The 12,583-nt window shown below is 50.7% G+C and overlaps 1 long non-coding RNA gene across 2 annotated transcripts in view; it reads right to left on the bottom strand.

Annotated features, from left to right (window-relative positions):
* The window catches only part of LOC131506756 (uncharacterized), a 52,806-nt gene extending 48,859 nt beyond the window's left edge, over positions 1 to 3,947 (bottom strand). For both annotated transcript variants that reach the window (XR_009259126.1, XR_009259127.1), the window contains exons 1-3: positions 3,620 to 3,947; positions 2,591 to 2,720; positions 1,228 to 1,428 (exon numbers count right to left, since the gene is read on the bottom strand). This is a non-coding gene — a long non-coding RNA (uncharacterized LOC131506756). The remainder of the gene's footprint in view (positions 1 to 1,227; positions 1,429 to 2,590; positions 2,721 to 3,619) is intronic.
* Between the last annotated feature and the right edge of the window lie 8,636 nt (positions 3,948 to 12,583).

The following is a 12,583-nucleotide window of genomic DNA, read 5'->3' as shown; positions in this document are numbered from 1 at the left end:
AGACTGTTTGTGTTTTTTCTGGATGATAAATTTATCTTCAGACAGCCTCAATATGACTAATTAACTTTGAAATATAAGAACCAGATGTGTGAGTTGGAGAGCTTTCTGAACTGATGCCAGACGGGCTAGTGGGTTTTTCTTCTTCTTCTTCTTCTTCTTCTTCTTCTTCTTCTTCTTCTTCTTCTTCTTCTTCTTCTTCTTCTTCTTCTTCTTCTTCTTCTTCTTCTTCTTCCTCTTCTTCCTCTTCCTCTTCCTCTTCCTCTTCCTCTTCCTCTTCCTCTTCCTCTTCCTTCCCCCCGCCCTCCCAACCCTGCATGTTCTCTCCCTGCTGGCCCTGAAATTACTAAGCAGAGACACATTTAGTAAATGGAATCACAGGACTCCAGCTAACAGTGAGCACCCACTGTTTTTTCTCTGCTTTCTACTGGTTAGCCTTTCAAGACCCCATGCTCTTGCTTTGAAAGTGACCCCAGGATGCCTCCCTGTGACTGGCAGAGCTGTCCTAGAGGAGGGGCTGGGAAAATTCCCTGGGCCCACCCCTTCTTTAATGATCTATCCCATGTGGAGCAGGGAGCTGCCAGAATGTATTTGCCACATGAAAGTAAGTCACCCTACACTATGACACCGAGTGATTTCTTCTAAAGAGTCTTCCCCTGTGAAGGGCTCCTCAGATCTGCCTCCTCCCTGCTCCTTTTTGATGAGCAAACCTGCGCACAGCACAGGAGGAATGAGCAGGGGTGGAGGCTGGCGATTAAGTCTCTCAACTCCCTAAGCTACAGTGCTTTTCAGTAATGGCACATTTGGGGGTTGGAAGCTGCAGGTGTGTGTGTGTGTGTGTGTGTGTGTGTGCGTGCGTGCACGTGTGCATGTGAGTGCCTGCACCTATGTATTTCACTCTCAGGGACAGGATGGGTGACAACAAAAATGACAATTAATTTCTCCAGGATTTGCGTAGTGAGGGGAAAAAGACCAGAGTGGAAGGCAGGAGCCAGGTGCCTCAGTTTCCCTGTGTGGCCATGATGGCCCACTCCACCCGGTCTCTCGACCAGAAGTAGGTTGAGGTTATGTGAGATCACAAATGGGAAAGTGCTCTGAGCACTTGGAAAGACATGCACACATCGTAGGGGATTATTAGGATAATTACCACTATTATTATATCATCATGACCAGTATCATTATCATGCCTCTTAATGTCTGAGATTTTTCACCTGGGATAATCTCACTCACTTGCAAGGTCAGTGCAGTTCCTGACGATGCCAGGCTCCAAACGCAAGGATAAATGGCGAGCTTGGTTCTTTTCCTTCTCAGGAAGAATGCCCACAGAACACCTTCCTGGGCCCGCAGAAAGGAAGTCGTCCCACCTGACGCCTCAGACTCCATGCTGCTGGTGGAAAAGGACTCAGCCACCAACAAACGTCAGCACGTGTGCTGTAAGGGGACAGAAGGGCCAAGTGTCAGTCCCCTTCCCTCCCCCAGAGAGCAAGGCAGGTGGGAGGACTGGGGACAGTGGCTGCTGCCCCTCCCTCCCCCAGCCCTCCTGGATCTCTGTGAAAAGCCTAGCTCCCCACTCTGGGGACAGGACAAAGATGCATGGAGCAGGTTGGATCCTCAAAAACATAACAAGGTGGAGCAGGTCCCCTTGGATGCCCGTGCCTCTCCTCCCCCTGATCCCGGCCCCACTCCCTTTCCACAGAATACTTCATTGCTTTCAGCAGAGCCATCCAATCCCTAGTGAGAGGGAGTGTCACCCTTCAGAGGAGGTGTTTGCATTTTAGCAGGAGTTTCTGGGAACTTATGAAGCAAAGGGCCTTCCATCAGTCAACATGGAAAGACATGAAAAGGAGGGGGAACAGACAGGGCGGAGAGAGCATGCTTCACACTTCCCAAAGCAAATCACGCCTGCTCCTGATGCCCATGAGACATCTGGGAGGCAGACAGATGGACCAGAGCTGGGGGGGTGGGGGGAGTTCTTGGGAAAGTGACACTGAGGGGGCCAGCCTGCTAGTCCCCCAACCCTGACCTGAGGCAGCAGGAGGGAAGACCCCATTATAGGGCAGTGAGTCTCACACTTACCCATGGAAGCAAGTCCCCATCCCCCAGCGCCTTTCCCCTCCTCTCTGAGGTCAACAGTATTAAGCCCACTACAACTCCTTAGGAAGTGGGAGAGAGAGGCAGTAGGAATACAGAGAACTACAGCTTTATTTGGTATCGCCCAACTTTGCAGGACAGACAGACAAACAGATGAGCTAGCAGTGCAATAATCCAGTGAGAGAGAGGGACAGAACAGGAGAACACACATGCACGCGCACCAACACACACACACACACACACACACACACACACACACACACACCAGTGCAGTAGCAGCAGCCCCGCCCCTGGGGCACCTTCCCAGAGCTCACCCTACCCCCGACCCCAAGCCAACCCCACCCCCACGTAGTCAGTCTTTGGGGAAAGCTGCATCAGGAACCTCGGCTGGGTTCTTTCTACAGCACTGCCCCCTTTCCCCAGGGGAAAAAAATTTCAGCTAATTTTCTGACTATGAATAACATTTCCTGCCATGTCAAACTAAGATAATTATGGAGCTTACCAAATCGCAGGATCCCTGATTAACTGATCCAGGACAGGGAAGTCTGGGAAGTTCAGGAACCCCGCAGACTGGGAAAGCGAGGGCCAGGCTCCTGGGACTGGTGTGGCACCCGCTGCCTCCCGCAGCAGCCCTGCGAGGAGACAGCAGACGTGTCTCCATCGGTCTGCACCTGAGAGCCTCCCTCTCCCTCCTGCTCCCTCCTCTCCCCAGTGGAAATAGAATTTGCATCAGTGAGCCAGAGGCGCCCCGTACTTCTGGCCAAGGGAGCCCACCCTGGAACGCCCCTCCAACTGCACAGACCCACCCAAGCGTTTTTTGGAACTAAAAGACCTGGCTTTGCCCCCCCTCCCCCATGTGAGCACCCCTGCGCCCTCTCCCACTAAGCACACATAACAAGCAAAGAAACTTGACACTGTAACCGACAGGAGCCATCGTTTGGGAGCTGTCAGACGTGATGTCTCAGAGACCCGGGATCCGAGGGCCCTTCCCCCTGTACAGCCTGAGATATTTAATAAAGTAAAGCCCTCAGGATCAAGAGGCTGCAATCCCTCCCATTCCTTCCTACGGCTCGCGCTGGAGTTCTTTAAAGCCTGCCTCGCGTCTGTCTCTCTCTCCAGAAAGCCTTTCATGCCGCCTCGCCAGACTGACATTTTGACAAGTTGCCACGAGTGACATCTGATTTGTACAAATTTCAAGACTAATAAATCTACCTGTCAAAGCGGAAACTTTAAAAGGAGCTAAGCCCAGCGGGTATAGTTTAACAGAACTCAAGTTGATGAAACTGTAGGATGGAGAAATTATATCTGTCACAATCCACCCACATTAGTTCTGCAGAAATGTTGGCAACTGAAACAAACGTCTTTCACGGGCGTTACCGAAAAAAAAATTTTTTTTCTAATAAAAATGTTTTAATTGAAATAGGAGATTAATACCATGAGTAACAAGTAACAGTTCTATTTGTAAACTAACGAATTTTATTTATTTAATTTTTAATTTTGTTGCAGATGTGAGAAATGTCTCCCCTCCCACCTCTGAAGCTGTCTCCCTGGAATCTGGACTTTCCATTCAAGCTGGGGCCCATCAATCACGCTGCAGCTCCCCAGCTCGCTGGCTCTTGGGGTGAAGGGGGGCTGAGCACAGCGTGCAGAGCTGAGGCAGCCCCACTGCCCACAGCCCTGGGTCCTGGCCGGGCCGCCTGGCTCTCTGTTCCCGCATCTGGGCGGGTGCAGGGCGCTGAATCCCTTCCCCCGCTGCTCTCCAGTCTTGACCTGGAGCCCGAAGTCTGGCCCCCATTCTGGGCTCTGCTGTGGGATTTTTGTTTTAAGGATGTGAATGTTACTGCACGGAGAAAGTTATGTCTGGCTAACTTTTTACTTTATTTTGTTTTATTTTTATCTTATCTTCCCTTCCTGTTTCTGACAAGTCCACTTTTGCCCTGAATCATCACGTCACAGATGGAGGAGCCAGAATTCATAGATCGGGGTGGGGGTGGGGGGGGTGGAGAAACCAGGGGCGGGTGGGGAGGCCCTTCATGCCTAGAGAATCAGAGAACATGAATGCATCCGAAGCAGAATCCCTCGTGTTCTCTGTCCTTCCCTCGCCTCCTTCACCCCCAGAGTCAGAGAGAAGGCTACATGGCTCCAGCTCCTAGAAGTGGCCTCCAGTCGCCCTTAGGGGTGAGCTGTTTTCTATTTGATGGCAGCCGTCACCTCCAGATAATTGTTACTATGACTGCTGTCTTTTCTCCTGGGAGTTCAAAACAGGATCTCTTTTGCCCTCTCACTCATATGGTTAAGAAGCAAGTAGGCGGGACAGAAAGGATCTTTGTTCTCAAGTTCAGCCAGGGGCAGTGGGCTAAGGTCACCCAGCTTTGCAGGATGGAACCCCGCACTGGAGGGTGGGGCCAGGCCCCCGCTAGGAGACCACATGGTCCTTCTACTTCCTCCGCCCGTGGGCTGCCTCCTCCCTCCAATTCCAGAGCTTCTGTTTGGTATTTATTTGGCTGGGACAACATCTAGAAGCTAACACCTTCTTTCATATTTCTTGGCCCGCTCTAGGAACTCGGCGTGTGGAGCTGGTGATAATCAGGATAATGATGCTACAGCTGAGGAGTGTGAGGCTGGGTCAAGACTTGGGGTGGCGGGGGTGGTGAGGGGGACGGGTCAGGTGGCAATCAGGGATGATGCCACAGACCCAGAGCAGCAACGCCAATCTGTCTGCCCTGAACTGGGGCGGCCCCTAGTTCTACCCAAGTCTTTTTCCCTGTCCATCAGATACTTGCTAAGCAGATCCCATGTACAAGATGCTCTGTTCTGCACCACGTGAGTTACAGAGGAGTGCAAAACATGATCCTTGCCCCAAAGGCGTTTGCAGTCCATATGGGGTGATGTAACAAGATGACATAACCACATAGATCCTGATCAAGAACAGAGTGATTTCAAGTATGAAAAGAAAGCATGGCTGGCGAAGGTGCCAGACCCAGCCCTGCCACTCACTGGCTGTGGGACTGGGATAAGAGCTTCCCCCTCTCTAAAATAAGGATGACAAGACGACACGAAGGCCCCTGGGTTTTCCCTGGGTTTTTGAGAAGAGGCGTTGCAAGATCATATATGTGAAAGCTCTTGGTAAACAGTGGAGAGCCTTCACCAAAGGATCAGGTTATGAGCCGGCCTGAACACAGCCAAGGAAGGAGTAAATGAACACACAAATGGAGACACCGGCTGTGTCTCTGAGGACAGGATGGAATTCAGCCGTGTCCCGCTCACCCTGGGCCTAAGGCACCCACAGCCTGAACCACGTTTCCCAGCCTCCGTCCGCCGCGACCCCGGGGGCCAGATCGGTCCCATCAGAAGCAGGCGAGGCTGACGCACCCAGCAAGCCAAGCCACAGAGTTGGGAACTGCTGGGCTGGGTTTTCTGCTGAGACAGTTGCTTTCTCTCTCTTTTCCCTCAGCAAGATGGTCCCTCCAGGGAAAGGTTCAACTATGCCAAATGTGACTAATAAAAAAAAAAAATTGTTTAAAGGGTTTTTCTCTAGAATAAACACTTCACTTTCTATTTTATTGGATTAGCGTTTGCTAACGTCCAAAGTTTCTCGCCTAGCAAATTGGAGACCATTTCCCTTCCATAATGACCTTCCTCATGTTTGGACGAGGTGAGTCAAGTCTTATGAAAGGCGGGAGGCACACGGCAGGGCAGAGGTAGCGGCCCCAAGCAGGCGCACAGGACAGACACCCACACTCTGTCAAGGGGCCACCTTCCCCTTGCAAAGGGAGGCAGGGCGCTTTGCCCCCCAGACACAGCCAGTCCCTGGTGCAGCTCCCTACCCCATTGCCTCCGGTCTGGGGTCCATTACCCACACGGCAGGAGGAACTTCACTTTGAGAGGAGAACGAGGCCCGTCTCATCTACTACCTCCAGGCAGCATTTGGGGTTTTACAACCAAAGAGAAAAGAAAAAGAAAGAAAAAAAAAAAAATCCTGAACTGTTTTTCAAATGTTCTGGGTCTTGGCAAACCCCAAAATGCCTTTTGCCAAATGCTTTTTCCCTTAATTTTCAAACCTCGGGTGTATTTCCAGAACAATCCAATCCATCTGCTTCTGATTCATTTACACTTAACTCATTAGGAGGCTGTTGCGTAAGGAGCGGTTTGACGTCCCCAAGATCCCCGGGTGAGGGATTCTTCTTCCCCCTTTGAATCCGAGGGAGGCATCCTGCCAGCTGGGCATGGAGCACAAACCCCCCAAAAAACGGAAAGCCTGGCTTGAAACCCCACGTCCCCAGGATGAGACTAAGGTTCTCGTGTGTCCCACCCATCACTCATCCTGCTGCACTCTTCCCATCAGATTATCACCATTATTGCTGTTATTGTCGTTAAGGATACAACAAATGGCCACATATTACCGTGAAAGGCTTTGCATCGTACTCCGCAGCGTGCTAGTCTCCATTCATACACCCTTGACTCATCTGTTGAGACCTTGAACGAACGCTCCCAACCAATGGTGAGCTACCAGCCGGGCCATGGGCGGGGTGTCAGATACAAGACTTAACATCTAAGCACCAACCCCAGCCTCACCTGCCTTCTGCGAGGGCTGGGAGCTCTACCAGGAAGCCCCAGAGAAGAGAGGTGGGTAAGGAGCAGCTTCAAAGGGCAGAAAGCAAGGCTGGAGAATGTGGGGGCAACCCAGAGGAAAGCACAGAGAGAGAGGCTGCTGGTGTCCAGAGATGTGAATGGCTGACCATCCTGAGCTACGAGCTTCTGCTGCACCACAGGGATTTCCCTTGCTTTACCAGAGAAGAGGCTCTTCCGTTCCACTTTCCATTCTTTATTATCATGCTCACATCCACCTTTACTCAACAAACTTAACTGAAAAAGAATGTATGGAGTGCCTCTTACGTGTTCACCTCTGCCCTGTGCCGGGAACCACAGGGGACTGACTTTCCCTTGAGAATTTGCAGCCCATCGCCGGGGGGACGGGGGGAGCTTTTCGTTGTTCGTGACAGTAGATCTTTAGAAGACAGCCCTTGGCCAAATGAGCAAGGCACAGAGAGAGCATAAGAGCTGTCCACTGAGGAGAGAGATCTCATGAGTTGAACCAGTCAGAACAACTCCACAGAGGAGGAGTGTTTCAGATGGGCCAGCATGGGAGATTAGTGTTGGGCTAGGTGGAAAGGAAGAGAGGGTTCCTGGAGGAGGAAATAGGGATGAAGGCTGATTTATGGCAAAGAACATGGCATGCTTGTAGGGCAGTAAGAGCAGCCATGTTGAGAAACAGACGCAGATAAGAAAGTAGGGTGTAGGTGATTCAGCTTAAAATCTGGATTTAATCTCAAAGGGCAAGAGTGAGTCACTGGAAGGTTTTGAGCAAGGAAGTGTGATGGAGAGAGCAGTGTTCAGGGGAATAATCTAGTGATAATGTACGAGGTAGACTGGTGTGGAGAAAGAGTGTAGGCAGGAGACCAGTCGGAGTCTGTTGCAATAATTTAGGCATGTCATGACAGGGCTCTAGAACAGTGTGGTGGCAGTGAGCGAGGATTAAAAAAAAAAAAAGAACAAATATTACAAAGATCAAATCAATTGGACTTGATGATTCAGTGGCTGGAGGACCTTGAAAAGGCGGGGGGACGGGGAGGGGGAGCAGTTAAGAGAACACAGAAACCCAGGAGTTTATCAAGTGAGGAAAGAACATTCTCCACACAGATGGCATGCATGTAGGAGTTAACATGTGCCAGGCACTGTGCTAAGTGCCTCCCGTGAACTACCTCACCATCGTCACCACAAAATGGGAGAGAGGGCGCTGTCATTATCCTTGTTGTGCTGATGAGAAGCTGGGACCCAGAAAGGTTTATTAGTTTAGCCAAATCCACACCAAAGGGGTGGGGACTTTCACATTTAACCACGGGAATCTGCTGCCTCTTCTTCCCTAAACCAAGCCTCCCTCCTGTCTTACTCACTGACCCTCACACACCTCACACGCACTACAATCCATCCTGAAATGCCTTCTGTAGTGCTTTACTTACCCAAATCCGGATCAAGCCTCCCTCACCTCCTTCCAGACACTTGTCACCACCTCAGCTTCCACGACCTTCTCTCTTTACCACCTCCTATAAGATGTCTTGTCAGAACCAAAGCCCTGAGCATCTAATCTCACGCCTTTTTCTGTTGCCTTAGTCGGTTCCTATGTTCACCTATTTCCCGGTTTGGGGGGCTTGGCGGTGGAGCTGAGCCTGAGTCCCAGCCTTGCTTCTGAACTAGTTGAGTCGCCCTGGGCAAGTTACTCAACCCCTTTAAGTCTGTTTCCCTAGCTGTCAGTTGGAGATAAAAGGGTTACTGTCTGGATTATGTGACAGAATGCCTGGCGCATAAAAGACACTCAGTGAATGATATCTATCAATATTATTACTGGTGTTTTCCTTAATAATCTCACGACGCGCAACGTTATATCCAAAGTTTTAGATATAGTAGGTGCTCTGTGAATATTCTTCCGCTTAATTTCTCCACCATTTCAACAGCTACGTATAACATGTCAGTGTTCACTCCTTACAGTCTTAAGATCATTACACGTATTTTGCCACATTTTAGACAAACGCATGGGATGAGGGATCCTGTCGTGACATGCTTTTGATGGAGCATCTCCCAACCGGTTCCAGACAACCACAGCAGAGACTAAGGCGTGTAAGCCTCCCCTTCTCCTCCCACCCAGGGGATGCGGGACTCGGCCCAGCTGACAGCTGGGCTGGTCCGGGCAGAACCGGGACCCTGCCCCAAACACTGCCCTCTGAGCCCCCCATAGCCTCAGCCCAAGACCACTCCGTGAGAGGAGGGACTCCTCCTTCTCGGCCCCACTATGTCCTCCCTGCTTTCCTTCTTGCCACCTAGAAGGCCAGTGTCAGGGCCCCCGTGGCCGCTCAGAGCGCCTCCCCAAGAAGACTGCCTGAGTCTTCCTCTCTCGTCCCCCAAGAACGCCATCAAACTCTGCTCTCCCCAGTGAATGCCGGACAGACTATAAGAACTTTGCCTATGAGAGCAAAAGAGGGCACAGCCTTAACTCTCCGCCCAAAAATGACCAATGCGGAAAAGAGGTGACTAGATGAATCTGAGGGGCCACTGGCATTTCAGTGGCAGGTGTCGTAAGCAAACACCCTACCCTTGTTTTGCATTCATTCATTCATTCATTCACACACTCACATACCCTGACAAATCTCAACAAGCAACCCTTGCACAGGATAGACGTGGACACAGAGATTTAAAAGCCAAGGTGGAGGCCTCCAGAAGGGAGGAGCCCAGGCAGGCAGTGGGGAGCCACAAGGATCACTCCCAGGACGCGTGCCCAGGGGCACCTGCAGCCCTGCCTGCAACAGGTGCAGCAGCTTCTGACCCTTGGGAGCAAGCACTAGACTCAGACTGGGCCAGGTAGCCGTCTGCTGGCCCCCAGAGCCCCCAGAGGGCCTGGCTGCTGGGAGAGGGGAAGGTGCAGGAAGACAAAGACTGAGCCAGGATGGTGCTTAGGACACATTTCCCATGGCTCTCCAGGGAGAGGCGGCCCAGGGGGAAGGGAGAGGCAGCCTGGGGCCCTGTCTTTCACCAAGCAGGGGAATGTGGGCGGGAGAAGTGCCCCACGGCCCCCTCACTTCTCAGCAAGAAAACCACCTCGCTGGTGGGCCTGCCTCCATCAAAGTGTCTCCTGCAGTGGGGACAACAGGGCAGTGTTTAGGCTTTGTGAATTGCCTCTCAGTCCTTGGCCCAGGACTTTCCTTTCTTTCTTTTTTTTTCTTTTTCTTTTTAATGGGGATTCAAGGCCAAAAATACACGCTCTTTCACATACACGCACACACACACACACACACACACACACACACGCACACACACTCAAAGGGAGGGCTGGCGGCAGGAGGAGTCAAACCCCAATGCGCATCTCAGGCTTTAAACATGCACAGGCTGTGCTTGGGGAAAATGTCACCGCTTGGCTGAGAGCATGGGTGGCACTGGCAGGCAGGGAGAGGCAGAGAACGGGAACCGAATTTAGGAGTGACTGGAAGGTCGACAAGGAAGAAAAGCCAACGCGCAGCACAGCGTATATACATAGAAACGAGAAGCACTTCTGAGCGTGGCTCTGGCACTTGCAAGGCGGCCACAGTGACCTCTGGGCATAAAGAGCTGGCCCATGGTCTCCTCGTGGGACGTGACACGCAGCAGTCTCCTCCCTCCTCCCGAGCCCTGGTTGCTGCTGATGCCCGTTCTCGGCACGTTGCTCTCCGACCTGTGCCCCCATCCCCAGGCCACCACCTGCACGCGGGGCCCGTCCAGTCTCCCAAGCCCACTCCCGTGTCCACCTGAGTTCAGAAGGTTTCACCTTTCTGTGAAACGCTGATCTCCTGCTCCCTCACCATTCCCCACACCCTGGAATGTTGGATAGTTTAGGCCACATCTGATTTAGCCTTTGGTCTTTATCTGCCCTTGTTATGTGTTCTAGAAGTGCCAGTATACATCTTGTGTCTCCCACTAGAAACAGCATATTCTCCAAGCTGAGGCACGGAGCCATTTGCTTGTCCTGTCTTCTGGCCACTGTGGCCCGCACGGGGTTTAGGGACAACACAGATAAGGACACAGGGGGCTAACTCGATTTCAACCTCACATTACTGACCGGCCACCAAGGGCTCATATGACTAGAGAGAGTCCCCAGGACCTGCAAAACACCTACACACCCTCCTCCTTTCCTCTCGTGAGCAAACGCGCTTTTCCACGTACCTTCTTCCACCCAAAGCTCTTTCGCAGGGGGCCCCTTCTTTTCCAGCTCAGTCAAATTGAAAACTCTTAGGGGCGCCTGGGTGGCGCAGTCGGTTGAGCGTCCGACTTCAGCCAGGTCACGATCTCGCGGTCTGTGAGTTCGAGCCCCGCGTCAGGCTCTGGGCTGATGGCTCAGAGCCTGGAGCCTGTTTCCGATTCTGTGTCTCCCTCTCTCTCTGCCCCTCCCCCGTTCATGCTATGTCTCTCTCTGTCCCAAAAATAAATAAAAAACGTTGAAAAAAAAAAAAAATTAAAAAAAAAAAAAAGAAAACTCTTTGCCCGATGTCTAATCATATCCAGTGGACCAGAGTTGCCATATTGTATCAAAAGAGGTCGAAAGCTTTATACTCAAAAAACCACAGCACATGGGGGATTAAACCAGGAGAATTTAACTCGCTTAACTGTGATAAAGTCTGGTTAGGGAGATTACAGCTGTGTGTACCCGAGAAGTAAATATCTCCGAGCTCTCACTAGGCCGAGAGGAAAGGAGGGCTTGTCTGGCAATTTTATCATCTTGCAGGAAGAAAAAGGAGAGGAGAAAAGGGAGAATAAAAGATGAGAGGTGATAATCTCTGAAGTTGAGCTCACTCTGGTGTTACAGCACATGGCAGAAATAGAAGATAACCGCGCTGGCAGTCTCGCTGAGAGATGGTCGGCTCACTCAGGAGGGCCGCCTGCTTGCTGCTTCGGAGCCCCCCAAGGGGCGTGCACGGGGGGCACAGAGTGAGAACTGGTCCAGGCAGAGAAAAATGGGGTGGGAGGAAGAGAGATGTGCAGAGAAAAATGGGGTGGTCCAGGAAGAGAGATGTGCAACACAGAAAGGCTGTCTCATCTCCTTTCTTCCAGAATATATATAATATATATATATATATATATAATATATGTATAACATATAGTATATTATATGTATATTATTGGAGTTGGAGGATATATATATATATATATATATATCCTCCAACTCCGATAATCTTATACCTGGAACAAAATTTCAAACCATGAAATGAAGGGATTCTCAACCATGGGCAAGATGGCAGGATGGACGGAGGAGTGCTTTGCCCAGAAATGGGGTAGGGGAACAGGGGAATGTGTGATTTGAAAAGCATGATTTATGTATGGTTTACCCCAAAATGTAAAAAAGACTAATAAATTGCTTTTGTAATATAAATGGCAGCAAGCAGTGCTCAATAAAATTTCCCTAGCTGAGGCGGCATGATTTTTAAAAAGAAATGGTTAGAAAACACTGATTCCAGGGTCTCCTGGGTGGCTCAGTCCATTTAGCGTCTGACTCTTGATCTCGGCTCAGGTCATGATCTCACACTGTCATTGAGTTCGAGCCCCATGGCCCCATGTCTGGCCTGCTTACATTACTAAGAGCCTTAGATTACATCAGAGCCTGCTTAGGATTCCTCTCTCTCTCTTTCTCTCTCTCTCTCTCTCTCTCTTTCTGCCCCTCCCCAGCTCACGTGCCCCTCTCTCTTTCTCTCCCTCTCTCATTCTCTCTCTCTCTCTCAAAAATTAATAAAAATAAACTTAAAAAAAAAAGAAAGAAAGATAACACTGATTCCCCTTCATCCTTCCCATTTCACAGGCCAGGACACTGAGGCCAGGAAAAATAAAGTGACTTACCCACAACCACACAACTGGTTCCCAGGAGAGCCAGGAAAAGAAATGAAATCCGAGATAGAAGAATTATTCTTGTTCCACCACT

The sequence above is a fragment of the Neofelis nebulosa genome, chromosome 3, assembly GCF_028018385.1.
Source record: "Neofelis nebulosa isolate mNeoNeb1 chromosome 3, mNeoNeb1.pri, whole genome shotgun sequence".
Classification (NCBI taxonomy): Eukaryota; Metazoa; Chordata; class Mammalia; order Carnivora; family Felidae; genus Neofelis; species Neofelis nebulosa.
This window is presented reverse-complemented; position numbering and strand designations above follow the sequence as displayed.